This window comes from Mycteria americana, unplaced genomic scaffold (genome assembly GCF_035582795.1).
Source record: "Mycteria americana isolate JAX WOST 10 ecotype Jacksonville Zoo and Gardens unplaced genomic scaffold, USCA_MyAme_1.0 Scaffold_107, whole genome shotgun sequence".
Classification (NCBI taxonomy): Eukaryota; Metazoa; Chordata; class Aves; order Ciconiiformes; family Ciconiidae; genus Mycteria; species Mycteria americana.
The window spans coordinates 52044-68283 of NW_027445447.1; positions in this window are offsets into that span (position 1 = coordinate 52044).

A 16240-nucleotide genomic window follows, 5' to 3' on the forward strand; every position below is an offset into this window, starting at 1 on the left:
CCTCCGCCTCCTGGCGCGGTGGCTCCGCCCCCCCTCCCCGGCTCCTTGCACGGTGGCTCCGCCCCCTCCCCCCCTTCTCGGGCGGTGGCTCCGCCCCGGCGTTTTCCCGCCCTTCCCAACGGCCGCGCTCGCGCTGCCCCTTCCCCTCAGGGCTTCCCGCCCTTCCCAACGGCCGTTCCCCCCCCGTCCCGTCACGGACCGAGGCGCGAAGGAGCCCCGGCACCGCCCCATAGCGCCCCCCCTAACCAGCCGCCATCTTGGTGGGGTCTGCACCCATGGCCGCCATATTGGTGGGGTCGGCCCCATAGCCCCCCTTCCGAGTCGCCATCTTGGTGGGGTCGGCCCCATAGTCCCCCTTCCCAGGCGCCATCTTGGTAGGGTCTGCCCCACAGCCCCCTTCCCAACCGCCATATTGGTGGGGTCTGCACCCATGGCCGCCATCTTGGTGGGGTCTGCCCCATAGCCCCTGCTTCCCAGCCGCCATCTTGGTGGTGTCTGCACCCATGGCCGCCATATTGGTGGGGTCCGCCCCATAGCCCCCCTTCCGAGTCGCCATCTTGGTGGGGTCTGCCCCATAGCCCCCCTTCCCAGCCGCCATCTTGGGGGGGTCGGCCCCATAGTCCCCCTTCCCAGTCGCCATCTTGGTAGGGTCTGCCCCACAGCCCCCTTCCCAACCGCCATATTGGTGGGGTCTGCACCCATGGCCGCCATCTTGGTGGGGTCTGCCCCATAGCCCCTGCTTCCCAGCCGCCATCTTGGTGGTGTCTGCACCCATGGCCGCCATATTGGTGGGGTCCGCCCCATAGCCCCCCTTCCGAGTCGCCATCTTGGTGGGGTCTGCCCCATAGCCCTCCTTCCCAGCCGCCATCTTGGTGGGGTCTTCCCCATAGTCCCCCTTCCCAGTCGCCATCTTGGTAGGGTCTGCCCCATAGCCCCCCTTCCGAGTCGCCATCTTGGTGGGGTCTGCCCCATAGCCCCCCTTCCCAGCCGCCATCTTGGGGGGGTCGGCCCCATAGCCCTCCTTCCCAGTCGCCATCTTGGTGGGGTCTGCCCCATATCCCCCCCTTCCCAGCCGCCCTCTTGGTGGGGTCTGCACCCCCCTCCCCACCTCCTGGCGCGGTGGCTCCGCCCCCCCTCCCCGGCTCCTTGCACGGTGGCTCCGCCCCCTCCCCCCCTCCTCGGGCGGTGGCTCCGCCCCGCCGGCTTCCCGCCCTTCCCAACGGCCGCGCTCGCGCTGCCCCTTCCCCTCAGGGCTTCCCGCCCTTCCCAACGGCCGTTCCCCCCCCGTCCCCTCACGGACCGAGGCGCGAAGGAGCCCCGGCACCGCCCCATAGCGCCCCCCCTTCCCAGCCGCCATCTTGGTGGAGTCTGCACCCATGGCCGCCATCTTGGTGGGGTCTGCCCCATAGCCCCCTTCGCAGTCGACATCTTGGTGAGGTCTGCACCCCCCTCCCCGCCTCCTGGCGCGGTGGCTCCGCCCCCCCTCCCCGGCTCCTTGCACTGTGGCTCCGCCCCCCCGCCTCCTGGCGCGGTGGCTCCGCCCCCTCTCCCCGCCTCCTTCCCAGTCGCTATCTTGGTGGGCTCGGCCCCATAGCCCCCCTCCCCGCCCCTTTAAACGATGGCTCCGCCCCCCTCCCGGCCCTTTAAGGGGTGGCTCCGCCCCCCCTCCCCACCTCCTGGCGCGGTGGCTCCGCCCCCCCTCCCCGGCTCCTTGCACGGTGGCTCCGCCCCCCCGCCTCCTTGCACGGTGGCTCCGCCCCCTCCCCCGCTCCTCGGGAGGTGGCTCCGCCCCCCGGCTTCCCGCCCTTCCCAACGGCCGCGCTCGCGCTGCCCCTTCCCCTCAGGGCTTCCCGCCCTTCCCAACGGCCGTTCCCCCCCCGTCCCCTCACGGACCGAGGCGCGAAGGAGCCCCGGCACCGCCCCATAGCGCCCCCCCTTCCCAGCCGCCATCTTGGTGGGGTCTGCACCCATGGCCGCCATATTGGTGGGGTCGGCCCCATAGCCCCCCCTTCCGAGTCGCCATCTTGGTGGGGTCTTCCCCACAGCCCCCCTTCCCAGCCGCCATCTTGGTGGGGTCTGCCCCATAGCCCCCCTTCCCAGCCGCCCTCTTGGTGGGGTCTGCACCCATGGCCGCCATATTGGTGGGGTCGGCCCCATAGCCCCCCCTTCCGAGTCGCCATGTTGGTGGGGTCTGCGCCATAGCCCCCCCTTCCCAGCCGCCATCTTGGTGGGGTCTGCACCCATAGCCGCCATCTTGGTGGGGTCGGCCCCATAGCCCCCCTTCGCAGTCGCCATCTTGGTGGGGTCGGCCCCATAGCCCCCCTTCCCAGTCGCCATCTTGGTGGGGTCTGCCCCATAGCCCCCCTTCCCAGTCGCTATCTTGGTGGGGTCGGCCCCATAGCTCCCCTTCCCAGTCGCCATCTTGGTGGGGTCTGCCCCATAGCCCCCCTTCCAAGTCGCTATCTTGATGGGGTCTGCCCCATAGCCCCCACTTCCCAGCCGCCATCTTGGTGGGGTCTGCACCCATGGCCGCCATCTTGGTGGGGTCTGCCCCATAGCCCCCTAACCAGTCGCCATCTTGGGGGGGTCTGCCCCATAGCCCCCCTTCCCAGCCGCCCTCTTGGTGAGGTCTGCACCCCCCTCCCCGCCTCCTGGCGCGGTGGCTCCGCCCCCCCCTCCCCGGCTCCTTGCACGGTGGCTCCGACCCCTGCCCCCCTTCTCGGGCGGTGGCTCCGCCCCTCCGCCTCCTGGCGCGGTGGCTCCGCCCCCCCTCCCCGGCTCCTTGCACGGTGGCTCCGCCCCCCCCGCCTCCTGGCGCGGTGGCTCCGCCCCCCCTCCCCGCCTCCTGCCCAGTCGCTATCTTGGTGGGCTCGGCCCCATAGCCCCCCTCCCCGCCCCTTTAAACGATGGCTCCGCCCCCCTCCCGGCCCTTTAAGGGGTGGCTCCGCCCCCCCCCGCCTCCTGGCGCGGTGGCTCCGCCCCCCCTCCCCGGCTCCTTGCACGGTGGCTCCGCCCCCCCCGCCTCCTGGCGCGGAGGCTCCGCCCCCCCTCCCCGGCTCCTTGCACGGTGGCTCCGCCCCCTCCCCCCCTCCTCTGGCGGTGGCTCCGCCCCGACGTTTTCCCGCCCTTCCCAACGGCCGCGCTCGCGCTGCCCCTTCCCCTCAGGGCTTCCCGCCCTTCCCAACGGCCGCGCTCGCGCTGCCCCTTCCCCTCAGGGCTTCCCGCCCTTCCCAACGGCCGTTCCCCCCCCGTCCCCTCACGGACCGAGGCGCGAAGGAGCCCCGGCACCGCCGCAGCCGGCGGGTAACGGTGGGGAAAAGGGGGGGACACACACATACGAGGTGGGGGGGGGCCGCCGCCCCCCCGCAACCCCTCCCAGCATGGACTGGTTCCACTGCAACCGCTGCTTCCGCCAAGAGGGAGCCCGCTTCGCCGTCACCAGCTGCGGGCACGTCCTCTGCGCGGCGTGCGGGGGCGCAGGTAGGAGCCCCCTCCGCCCCCGCAAAATGGAGGGATACCATTGAACCCCTCAAGCGGTGGAAGGGAAGGAACCCCCCCCCCACCTCGTATCCATAAAATGGCGGAAGAAAAGGATCCCCCTCACCTTATCGCCATAAAACGGTGGAAAGGAAGGATCGCCCTCACCTTGAACCCCACAAAATGGTGGGAGGGAAGGATCCCCCTCACCTCATATCCATATAACTCACTTTATATCCATAAAATAGTGGAAGGGAGGCACTCCCCTCACCTTATATCCACAAAATAGTGGAAGGCAGGGATCCCCTCACCTTATAGCCATAAAATAGTGGAAGGGAGGGACTCCCCTCACCTTATAGCCATAAAATAGTGGAAGGGAGGGACTCCCCTCACCTTATAGCCATAAAATAGTGGAAGGGAGGGACTCCCCTCACCTTATAGCCATAAAATAGTGGAAGGGAGGGACTCCCCTCACGTTATAGCCATAAAATAGTGGAAGGGAGGGACTCCCCTCACCTTATATCCACAAAATAGTGGGATGGAGGGACTCCCCTCACCTTATAGCCATAAAATAGTGGAAGGGAGGGACTCCCCTCACGTTATGTCCACAAAATGGCGGAAGGGAGCGATCCCCTCACCTTATAGCCATAAAATAGTGGAAGGGAGGGACTCCCCTCACCTTGTACCCCACAAAATGGCGGAAGGGAAGCACCCCCCTCATTTCACATCCACAAAATGGCGGAAGGGAGGGATCCCCCCCTCACCTTCCACCCCCCGAAATGGTTCCCCCTGCCCTCACGCCAACCTTTTTCCCCCTCACGAACGCCGTTTTCGGGCGCCTTTTCCCTCGCACGCAGGTCCCTGCCCCGTCTGCGCCGCCGACTGCCGCTACCTCCCCGTCTCCGACAAGGCGAGTCGCCCCCCCGCCCTCGCCGCCACGTCGAACCTCCTTCCTCCTCCGTCGCCATCGGCCGCCGTCTCCTTCCCTCCCCGCAGATGCGCCCGCAGGAGAAGCTCTTCTTCAAGAGCCCGGCCGACATCGCCCTCAAGCGCTTGACCCACGTCTCCCAGGTGAGGAGGAGGAGGAGGAGGGGGCGGCCTGCCCCGCGCCCGCCGTGGGGCCGGCCCCACACCTCCCGCCTCTGCCCCACAGGTCTGGCGCTTCCATCTTGGGATGGTTTGCCGCCATCTTGGTGGGGTCTGCCCCATAGCCCCCCCTTCCCAGCCGCCATCTTGGTGGGGTCGGCCCCATAGTCCCCCTTCCCAGTCGCCATCTTGGTAGGGTCTGCCCCATAGCCCCCTTCCCAGCCGCCATCTTGGTGGGGTCTGCACCCATGGCCGCCATCTTGGTAGGGTCTGCCCCACAGCCCCCTTCCCAGTCGCCATCTTGGGGGGGTCTGCCCCATAGCCCCCCTTCTCAGCCGCCCTCTTGGTGTGGTCTGCACCCCCCTCCCCACCTCCTGACGCGGTGGCTCCGCCCCCCCTCCCCGGCTCCTTGCACGGTGGCTCCGCCCCCCCCGCCTCCTGGCGCGGTGGCTCCGCCCCCCCTCCCCGCCTCCTTCCCAGTCGCTATCTTGGTGGGCTCGGCCCCATAGCCCCCCTCCCCGCCCCTTTAAACGATGGCTCCGCCCCCCTCCCGGCCCTTTAAGGGGTGGCTCCGCCCCCGCTCCCCACCTCATGGCGTGGTGGCTCCGCCCCCCCTCCCCGGCTCCTTGCACGGTGGCTCCGCCCCTCCGCCTCCTGGCGCGGTGGCTCCGCCCCCCCTCCCCGGCTCCTTGCACGGTGGCTCCGCCCCCTCCCCCCCTTCTCGGGCGGTGGCTCCGCCCCGGCGTTTTCCCGCCCTTCCCAACGGCCGCGCTCGCGCTGCCCCTTCCCCTCAGGGCTTCCCGCCCTTCCCAACGGCCGTTCCCCCCCCGTCCCCTCACGGACCGAGGCGCGAAGGAGCCCCGGCACGGCCCCATAGCGCCCCCCCTTCCCAGCCGCCATCTTGGTGGGGTCTGCACCCATGGCCGCCATATTGGTGGGGTCGGCCCCATAGCCCCCCCTTCCCAGCCGCCATCTTGGTGGGGTCTGCCCCATAGCCCCTGCTTCCGAGTCGCCATCTTGGTGGGGTCTGCCCCATAGCCCCCCTTCCCAGCCGCCATCTTGGGGGGGGTCTGCACCCATGGCCGCCATCTTGGTAGGGTCTGCCCCATAGCCCCCTTCCCAGTCGCCATCTTGGGGGGGTCTGCCCCATAGCCCCCCTTCCCAGCCGCCCTCTTGGTGAGGTCTGCATCCCCCTCCCCGCCTCCTGGCGCGGTGGCTCCGCCCCCCCTCCCCGCCTCCTTCCCAGTCGCTATCTTGGTGGGCTCGGCCCCATAGCCCCCCTCCCCGCCCCTTAAACGATGGCTCCGCCCCCCTCCCGGCCCTTTAAGGGGTGGCTCCGCCCCCCCTCCCCACCTCCTGGCGCGGTGGCTCCGCCCCCCCTCCCCGGCTCCTTGCACGGTGGCTCCGCCCCCCCCGACTCCTTGCACGGTGGCTCCGCCCCCCCGCCTCCTGGCGCGGTGGCTCCGCCCCCCTCCCCGGCTCCTTGCACGGTGGCTCCGCCCCCCCCGCCTCCTGGCGCGGTGGCTCCGCCCCCCTCCCCGGCTCCTTGCACGGTGGCTCCGCCCCCTCCCCCCCTCCTCGGGCGGTGGCTCCGCCCCGCCGGCTTCCCGCCCTTCCCAACGGCCGCGCTCGCGCTGCCCCTTCCCCTCAGGGCTTCCCGCCCTTCCCAACGGCCGTTCCCCCCCCGTCCCCTCACGGACCGAGGCGCGAAGGAGCCCCGGCACCGCCGCAGCCGGCGGGTAACGGTGGGGAAAAGGGGGGGACACACACATACGAGGTGGGGGGGGGCCGCCGCCCCCCCGCAACCCCTCCCAGCATGGACTGGTTCCACTGCAACCGCTGCTTCCGCCAAGAGGGAGCCCGCTTCGCCGTCACCAGCTGCGGGCACGTCCTCTGCGCGGCGTGCGGGGGCGCAGGTAGGAGCCCCCTCCGCCCCCGCAAAATGACTCCCCTTACCTTATAGCCATAAAATAGTGGAAGGGAGGCACTCCCCTCACCTTATATCCACAAAATAGTGGAAGGGAGGGATCCCCTCACTTTATAGCCATAAAATAGTGGAAGTGACGGACTCCCCTCACCTTATAGCCATAAAATAGTGGAAGGGAGGGACTCCCCTCACCTTATAGCCATAAAATAGTGGAAGGGAGGGACTCCCCTCACCTTATGTCCACAAAATGGCGGAAGGGAGGGATCCCCTCACCTTATAGCCATAAAATAGTGGAAGGGAGGGACTCCCCTCACCTTATATCCACAAAATAGTGGAAGGGAGGGACTCCCCTCACCTTATAGCCATAAAATAGTGGAAGGGAGGGACTCCCCTCACCTTATAGCCATAAAATAGTGGAAGGGAGGGACTCCCCTCACCTTATAGCCATAAAATAGTGGAAGTGACGGACTCCCCTCTCCTTATATCCACAAAATAGTGGGATGGAGGGACTCCCCTCACCTTATAGCCATAAAATAGTGGAAGGGAGGGACTCCCCTCACCTTATGTCCACAAAATGGCGGAAGGGAGGGATCCCCTCACCTTATAGCCATAAAATAGTGGAAGGGAGGGACTCCCCTCACGTTATGTCCACAAAATGGCGGAAGGGAGGGATCCCCTCACCTTATAGCCATAAAATAGTGGAAGGGAGGGACTCCCCTCACCTTATGTCCACAAAATGGCGGAAGGGAGGGATCCCCTCACCTTATAGCCATAAAATAGTGGAAGGGAGGGACTCCCCTCACCTTATATCCACAAAATAGTGGAAGGGAGGGACTCCCCTCACCTTATAGCCATAAAATAGTGGAAGTGACGGACTCCCCTCACCTTATATCCATGAAATAGTGGAAGGGAGGGACTCCCCTCACCTTATAGCCATAAAATAGTGGAAGTGACGGACTCCCCTCACCTTATAGCCATAAAATAGTGGAAGGGAGGGACTCCCCTCACCTTGTACCCCACAAAATGGCGGAAGGGAAGCACCCCCCTCATTTCACATCCACAAAATGGCGGAAGGGAGGGATCCCCCCCTCACCTTCCACCCCCCGAAATGGTTCCCCCTGCCCTCACGCCAACCTTTTTCCCCCTCACGAACGCCGTTTTCGGGCGCCTTTTCCCTCGCACGCAGGTCCCTGCCCCGTCTGCGCCGCCGACTGCCGCTACCTCCCCGTCTCCGACAAGGCGAGTCGCCCCCCCGCCCTGGCCGCCACGTCGAACCTCCTTCCTCCTCCGTCGCCATCGGCCGCCGTCTCCTTCCCTCCCCGCAGATGCGCCCGCAGGAGAAGCTCTTCTTCAAGAGCCCGGCCGACATCGCCCTCAAGCGCTTGACCCACGTCTCCCAGGTGAGGAGGAGGAGGAGGAGGAGGAGGAGGAGGGGGCGGCCTGCCCCGCGCCCGCCGTGGGGCCGGCCCCACACCTCCGGCCTCTGCCCCACAGGTCTGGCGCTTCCAGCGGGCGCAGTCCGACCTGTGCTGGCTTGCCACAAGGAAGCCGCTCGCCGCGCCCAGGCGGCGCTGGAGGACGCCCGCCATGTGTTGGATGCCCGCAATAAGTCAGAACCCCCACCGGGGCCGCCATCTTGGGAGGGTCCCCCTGCTGACCGCCATCTTGGGAGGGTCTGCCCCCCCTTGGGTGCCATCTTGGTGGGGTCTGCCCCATAGCCCCCCTTCCCAGCCGCCATCTTGGTGGGGTCTGCACCCATGGCCGCCATATTGGTGGGGTCGGCCCCATAGCCCCCCTTCCGAGTCGCCATCTTGGTGGGGTCTTCCCCATAGCCCCCCTTCCCAGCCGCCATCTTGGTGGGGTCGGCCCCATAGTCCCCCTTCCCAGTCGCCATCTTGGTAGGGTCTGCCCCACAGCCCCCTTCCCAACCGCCATATTGGTGGGGTCTGCACCCATGGCCGCCATCTTGGTGGGGTCTGCCCCATAGCCCCTGCTTCCCAGCCGCCATCTTGGTGGTGTCTGCACCCATGGCCGCCATATTGGTGGGGTCCGCCCCATAGCCCCCCTTCCGAGTCGCCATCTTGGTGGGGTCTGCCCCATAGCCCCCCTTCCCAGCCGCTATCTTGGTGGGGTCTGCCCCATAGCCCCCCTTCCCAGCCGCCATCTTGGTGGGGTCTGCACCCATGGCCGCCATCTTGGGATGGTTTGCCGCCATCTTGGTGGGGTCTGCCCCATAGCCCCCCCTTCCCAGCCGCCATCTTGGTGGGGTCGGCCCCATAGTCCCCCTTCCCAGTCGCCATCTTGGTAGGGTCTGCCCCATAGCCCCCTTCCCAGCCGCCATCTTGGTGGGGTCTGCACCCATGGCCGCCATCTTGGTAGGGTCTGCCCCACAGCCCCCTTCCCAGTCGCCATCTTGGGGGGGTCTGCCCCATAGCCCCCCTTCCCAGCCGCCATCTTGGTGGGGTCTGCACCCCCCTCCCCACCTCCTGACGCGGTGGCTCCGCCCCCCCTCCCCGGCTCCTTGCACGGTGGCTCCGCCCCCCCCGCCTCCTGGCGCGGTGGCTCCGCCCCCCCTCCCCGGCTCCTTGTACGGTGGCTCCGCCCCCTGCCCCCCTTCTCGGGCGGTGGCTCCGCCCCGCCGGCTTCCCGCCCTTCCCAACGGCCGCGCTCGCGCTGCCCCTTCCCCTCAGGGCTTCCCGCCCTTCCCAACGGCCGTTCCCCCCCCGTCCCCTCACGGACCGAGGCGCGAAGGAGCCCCGGCACGGCCCCATAGCGCCCCCCCTTCCCAGCCGCCATCTTGGTGGGGTCTGCACCCATGGCCGCCATATTGGTGGGGTCGGCCCCATAGCCCCCCCTTCCCAGCCGCCATCTTGGTGGGGTCTGCCCCATAGCCCCTGCTTCCGAGTCGCCATCTTGGTGGGGTCTGCCCCATAGCCCCCCTTCCCAGCCGCCATCTTGGGGGGGGTCTGCACCCATGGCCGCCATCTTGGTAGGGTCTGCCCCATAGCCCCCTTCCCAGTCGCCATCTTGGGGGGGTCTGCCCCATAGCCCCCCTTCCCAGCCGCCCTCTTGGTGAGGTCTGCATCCCCCTCCCCGCCTCCTGGCGCGGTGGCTCCGCCCCCCCTCCCCGCCTCCTTCCCAGTCGCTATCTTGGTGGGCTCGGCCCCATAGCCCCCCTCCCCGCCCCTTAAACGATGGCTCCGCCCCCCTCCCGGCCCTTTAAGGGGTGGCTCCGCCCCCCCTCCCCACCTCCTGGCGCGGTGGCTCCGCCCCCCCTCCCCGGCTCCTTGCACGGTGGCTCCGCCCCCCCCGACTCCTTGCACGGTGGCTCCGCCCCCCCGCCTCCTGGCGCGGTGGCTCCGCCCCCCTCCCCGGCTCCTTGCACGGTGGCTCCGCCCCCCCCGCCTCCTGGCGCGGTGGCTCCGCCCCCCTCCCCGGCTCCTTGCACGGTGGCTCCGCCCCCTCCCCCCCTCCTCGGGCGGTGGCTCCGCCCCGCCGGCTTCCCGCCCTTCCCAACGGCCGCGCTCGCGCTGCCCCTTCCCCTCAGGGCTTCCCGCCCTTCCCAACGGCCGTTCCCCCCCCGTCCCCTCACGGACCGAGGCGCGAAGGAGCCCCGGCACCGCCGCAGCCGGCGGGTAACGGTGGGGAAAAGGGGGGGACACACACATACGAGGTGGGGGGGGGCCGCCGCCCCCCCGCAACCCCTCCCAGCATGGACTGGTTCCACTGCAACCGCTGCTTCCGCCAAGAGGGAGCCCGCTTCGCCGTCACCAGCTGCGGGCACGTCCTCTGCGCGGCGTGCGGGGGCGCAGGTAGGAGCCCCCTCCGCCCCCGCAAAATGGAGGGATACCATTGAACCCCTCAAGCGGTGGAAGGGAAGGAACCCCCCCCCCACCTCGTATCCATAAAATGGCGGAAGAAAAGGATCCCCCTCACCTTATCGCCATAAAACGGTGGAAAGGAAGGATCGCCCTCACCTTGAACCCCACAAAATGGTGGGAGGGAAGGATCCCCCTCACCTCATATCCATATAACTCACTTTATATCCATAAAATAGTGGAAGGGAGGCACTCCCCTCACCTTATATCCACAAAATAGTGGAAGGCAGGGATCCCCTCACCTTATAGCCATAAAATAGTGGAAGTGACGGACTCCCCTCACCTTATAGCCATAAAATAGTGGAAGGGAGGGACTCCCCTCACCTTATAGCCATAAAATAGTGGAAGGGAGGGACTCCCCTCACCTTTTGTCCACAAAATGGCGGAAGGGAGGGATCCCCTCACCTTATAGCCATAAAATAGTGGAAGGGAGGGACTCCCCTCACCTTATATCCACAAAATAGTGGAAGGGAGGGACTCCCCTCACCTTATAGCCATAAAATAGTGGAAGGGAGGGACTCCCCTCACCTTATAGCCATAAAATAGTGGAAGGGAGGGACTCCCCTCACCTTATAGCCATAAAATAGTGGAAGGGAGGGACTCCCCTCACCTTATATCCACAAAATAGTGGGATGGAGGGACTCCCCTCACCTTATAGCCATAAAATAGTGGAAGGGAGGGACTCCCCTCACGTTATGTCCACAAAATGGCGGAAGGGAGCGATCCCCTCACCTTATAGCCATAAAATAGTGGAAGGGAGGGACTCCCCTCACCTTGTACCCCACAAAATGGCGGAAGGGAAGCACCCCCCTCATTTCACATCCACAAAATGGCGGAAGGGAGGGATCCCCCCCTCACCTTCCACCCCCCGAAATGGTTCCCCCTGCCCTCACGCCAACCTTTTTCCCCCTCACGAACGCCGTTTTCGGGCGCCTTTTCCCTCGCACGCAGGTCCCTGCCCCGTCTGCGCCGCCGACTGCCGCTACCTCCCCGTCTCCGACAAGGCGAGTCGCCCCCCCGCCCTCGCCGCCACGTCGAACCTCCTTCCTCCTCCGTCGCCATCGGCCGCCGTCTCCTTCCCTCCCCGCAGATGCGCCCGCAGGAGAAGCTCTTCTTCAAGAGCCCGGCCGACATCGCCCTCAAGCGCTTGACCCACGTCTCCCAGGTGAGGAGGAGGAGGAGGAGGGGGCGGCCTGCCCCGCGCCCGCCGTGGGGCCGGCCCCACACCTCCCGCCTCTGCCCCACAGGTCTGGCGCTTCCATCTTGGGATGGTTTGCCGCCATCTTGGTGGGGTCTGCCCCATAGCCCCCCCTTCCCAGCCGCCATCTTGGTGGGGTCGGCCCCATAGTCCCCCTTCCCAGTCGCCATCTTGGTAGGGTCTGCCCCATAGCCCCCTTCCCAGCCGCCATCTTGGTGGGGTCTGCACCCATGGCCGCCATCTTGGTAGGGTCTGCCCCACAGCCCCCTTCCCAGTCGCCATCTTGGGGGGGTCTGCCCCATAGCCCCCCTTCTCAGCCGCCCTCTTGGTGTGGTCTGCACCCCCCTCCCCACCTCCTGACGCGGTGGCTCCGCCCCCCCTCCCCGGCTCCTTGCACGGTGGCTCCGCCCCCCCCGCCTCCTGGCGCAGTGGCTCCGCCCCCCCTCCCCGCCTCCTTCCCAGTCGCTATCTTGGTGGGCTTGGCCCCATAGCCCCCCTCCCCGCCCCTTTAAACGATGGCTCCGCCCCCCTCCCGGCCCTTTAAGGGGTGGCTCCGCCCCCGCTCCCCACCTCATGGCGTGGTGGCTCCGCCCCCCCTCCCCGGCTCCTTGCACGGTGGCTCCGCCCCTCCGCCTCCTGGCGCGGTGGCTCCGCCCCCCCTCCCCGGCTCCTTGCACGGTGGCTCCGCCCCCTCCCCCCCTTCTCGGGCGGTGGCTCCGCCCCGGCGTTTTCCCGCCCTTCCCAACGGCCGCGCTCGCGCTGCCCCTTCCCCTCAGGGCTTCCCGCCCTTCCCAACGGCCGTTCCCCCCCCGTCCCGTCACGGACCGAGGCGCGAAGGAGCCCCGGCACCGCCCCATAGCGCCCCCCCTTCCCAGCCGCCATCTTGGTGGGGTCTGCCCCATAGCCCCTGCTTCCCAGCCGCCATCTTGGTGGTGTCTGCACCCATGGCCGCCATATTGGTGGGGTCCGCCCCATAGCCCCCCTTCCGAGTCGCCATCTTGGTGGGGTCTGCCCCATAGCCCCCCTTCCCAGCCGCCATCTTGGGGGGGTCGGCCACATAGCCCCCCTTCCCAGTCGCCATCTTGGTACGGTCTGCCCCATAGCCCCCCTTCCCAGCCGCCCTCTTGGTGGGGTCTGCACCCCCCTCCCCACCTCCTGGCGCGGTGGCTCCGCCCCTCCTCCCCGGCTCCTTGCACGGTGGCTCCGCCCCCCCCGCCTCCTGGCGCGGTGCCTCCGCCCCCCTCCACGGCTCCTTGTACGGTGGCTCCGCCCCCTGCCCCCCTTCTCGGGCGGTGGCTCCGCCCCGCCGGCTTCCCGCCCTTCCCAACGGCCGCGCTCGCGCTGCCCCTTCCCCTCAGGGCTTCCCGCCCTTCCCAACGGCCGTTCCCCCCCCGTCCCCTCACGGACCGAGGCGCGAAGGAGCCCCGGCACCGCCCCATAGCGCCCCCCCTTCCCAGCCGCCATCTTGGTGGGGTCTGCACCCATGGCCGCCATATTGGTGGGGTCGGCCCCATAGCCCCCCCTTCCTAGTCGCCATCTTGGTGGGGTCTTCCCCATAGCCCCCCTTCCCAGCCGCCATCTTGGTGGGGTCGGCCCCATAGTCCCCCTTCCCAGTCGCCATCTTGGTAGGGTCTGCCCTATAGCCCCCCTTCCTAATCGCCATCTTGGTGGGGTCTGCCCCATAGCCCCCCTTCCCAGCCGCCATCTTGGGGGGGTCGGCCCCATAGCCCCCATTCCCAGTCGCCATCTTGGGGGGGTCTGCCCCATATCCCCCACTTCCCAGCCGCCCTCTCGGTGGGGTCTGCACCCCCCTCCCCACCTCCTGGCGCGGTGGCTCCGCCCCTCCTCCCCGGCTCCTTGCACGGTGGCTCCGCCCCCCCGCCTCCTGGCGCGGTGGCTCCGCCCCCCTCCCCGGCTCCTTGCACGGTGGCTCCGCCCCCTGCCCCCCTTCTCGGGCGGTGGCTCCGCCCCGCCGGCTTCCCGCCCTTCCCAACGGCCGCGCTCGCGCTGCCCCTTCCCCTCAGGGCTTCCCGCCCTTCCCAACGGCCACGCTCGCGCTGCCCCTTCCCCTCAGGGCTTCCCGCCCTTCCCAACGGCCGTTCCCCCCCCGTCCCCTCACGGACCGAGGCGCGAAGGAGCCCCGGCACCGCCCCATAGCGCCCCCCCTTCCCAGCCGCCATCTTGGTGGGGTCTGCACCCATGGCCGCCATATTGGTGGGGTCGGCCCCATAGCCCCCCCTTCCTAGTCGCCATCTTGGTGGGGTCTTCCCCATAGCCCCCCTTCCCAGCCGCCATCTTGGTGGGGTCGGCCCCATAGTCCCCCTTCCCCGTCGCCATCTTGGTAGGGTCTGCCCCATAGCCCCCCTTCCGAATCGCCATCTTGGTGGGGTCTGCCCCATAGCCCCCCTTCCCAGCCGCCATCTTGGGGGGGTCGGCCCCATAGCCCCCCTTCCCAGTCGCTATCTTGGGGGGGTCTTCCCCATAGCCCCCCTTCCCAGTCGCCATCTTGGTGGGGTCGGCCCCATAGCTCCCCTTCCCAGTCGCCATCTTGGTGGGGTCTGCCCCATAGCCCCCCTTCCAAGTCGCTATCTTGATGGGGTCTGCCCCATAGCCCCCACTTCCCAGCCGCCATCTTGGTGGGGTCTGCACCCATGGCCGCCATCTTGGTGGGGTCTGCCCCATAGCCCCCTTCCCAGTCGCCATCTTGGGGGGGTCTTCCCCATAGCCCCCCTTCCCAGCCGCCCTCTTGGTGAGGTCTGCACCCCCCTCCCCGCCTCCTCGCGCGGTGGCTCCGCCCCCCCCTCCCCGGCTCCTTGCACGGTGGCTCCGCCCCCCCCGCCTCCTGGCGCGGAGGCTCCGCCCCCCTCCCCGGCTCCTTGCACGGTGGCTCCGCCCCCTGCCCCCCTTCTCGGGCGGTGGCTCCGCCCCGCCGGCTTCCCGCCCTTCCCAACGGCCGCGCTCGCGCTGCCCCTTCCCCTCAGGGCTTCCCGCCCTTCCCAACGGCCGTTCCCCCCCCGTCCCCTCACGGACCGAGGCGCGAAGGAGCCCCGGCACGGCCCCATAGCGCCCCCCCTTCCCAGCCGCCATCTTGGTGGGGTCTGCACCCATGGCCGCCATATTGGTGGGGTCGGCCCCATAGCCCCCCCTTCCGAGTCGCCATCTTGGTGGGGTCTTCCCCATAGCCCCCCTTCCCAGCCGCCATCTTGGTGGGGTCTGCCCCATAGCCCCTGCTTCCCAGCCGCCATCTTGGTGGTGTCTGCACCCATGGCCGCCATATTGGTGGGGTCCGCCCCATAGCCCCCCTTCCGAGTCGCCATCTTGGTGTGGTCTGCACCCCCCTCCCCACCTCCTGACGCGGTGGCTCCGCCCCCCCTCCCCGGCTCCTTGCACGGTGGCTCCGCCCCCCCCGCCTCCTGGCGCGGTGGCTCCGCCCCCCCTCCCCGCCTCCTTCCCAGTCGCTATCTTGGTGGGCTTGGCCCCATAGCCCCCCTCCCCGCCCCTTTAAACGATGGCTCCGCCCCCCTCCCGGCCCTTTAAGGGGTGGCTCCGCCCCCGCTCCCCACCTCATGGCGTGGTGGCTCCGCCCCCCCTCCCCGGCTCCTTGCACGGTGGCTCCGCCCCTCCGCCTCCTGGCGCGGTGGCTCCGCCCCCCCTCCCCGGCTCCTTGCACGGTGGCTCCGCCCCCTCCCCCCCTTCTCGGGCGGTGGCTCCGCCCCGGCGTTTTCCCGCCCTTCCCAACGGCCGCGCTCGCGCTGCCCCTTCCCCTCAGGGCTTCCCGCCCTTCCCAACGGCCGTTCCCCCCCCGTCCCGTCACGGACCGAGGCGCGAAGGAGCCCCGGCACCGCCCCATAGCGCCCCCCCTAACCAGCCGCCATCTTGGTGGGGTCTGCACCCATGGCCGCCATATTGGTGGGGTCGGCCCCATAGTCCCCCTTCCCAGGCGCCATCTTGGTAGGGTCTGCCCCACAGCCCCCTTCCCAACCGCCATATTGGTGGGGTCTGCACCCATGGCCGCCATCTTGGTGGGGTCTGCCCCATAGCCCCTGCTTCCCAGCCGCCATCTTGGTGGTGTCTGCACCCATGGCCGCCATATTGGTGGGGTCCGCCCCATAGCCCCCCTTCCGAGTCGCCATCTTGGTGGGGTCTGCCCCATAGCCCCCCTTCCCAGCCGCCATCTTGGGGGGGTCGGCCCCATAGTCCCCCTTCCCAGTCGCCATCTTGGTAGGGTCTGCCCCACAGCCCCCTTCCCAACCGCCATATTGGTGGGGTCTGCACCCATGGCCGCCATCTTGGTGGGGTCTGCCCCATAGCCCCTGCTTCCCAGCCGCCATCTTGGTGGTGTCTGCACCCATGGCCGCCATATTGGTGGGGTCCGCCCCATAGCCCCCCTTCCGAGTCGCCATCTTGGTGGGGTCTGCCCCATAGCCCTCCTTCCCAGCCGCCATCTTGGTGGGGTCTTCCCCATAGTCCCCCTTCCCAGTCGCCATCTTGGTAGGGTCTGCCCCATAGCCCCCCTTCCGAGTCGCCATCTTGGTGGGGTCTGCCCCATAGCCCCCCTTCCCAGCCGCCATCTTGGGGGGGTCGGCCCCATAGCCCTCCTTCCCAGTCGCCATCTTGGTGGGGTCTGCCCCATATCCCCCCCTTCCCAGCCGCCCTCTTGGTGGGGTCTGCACC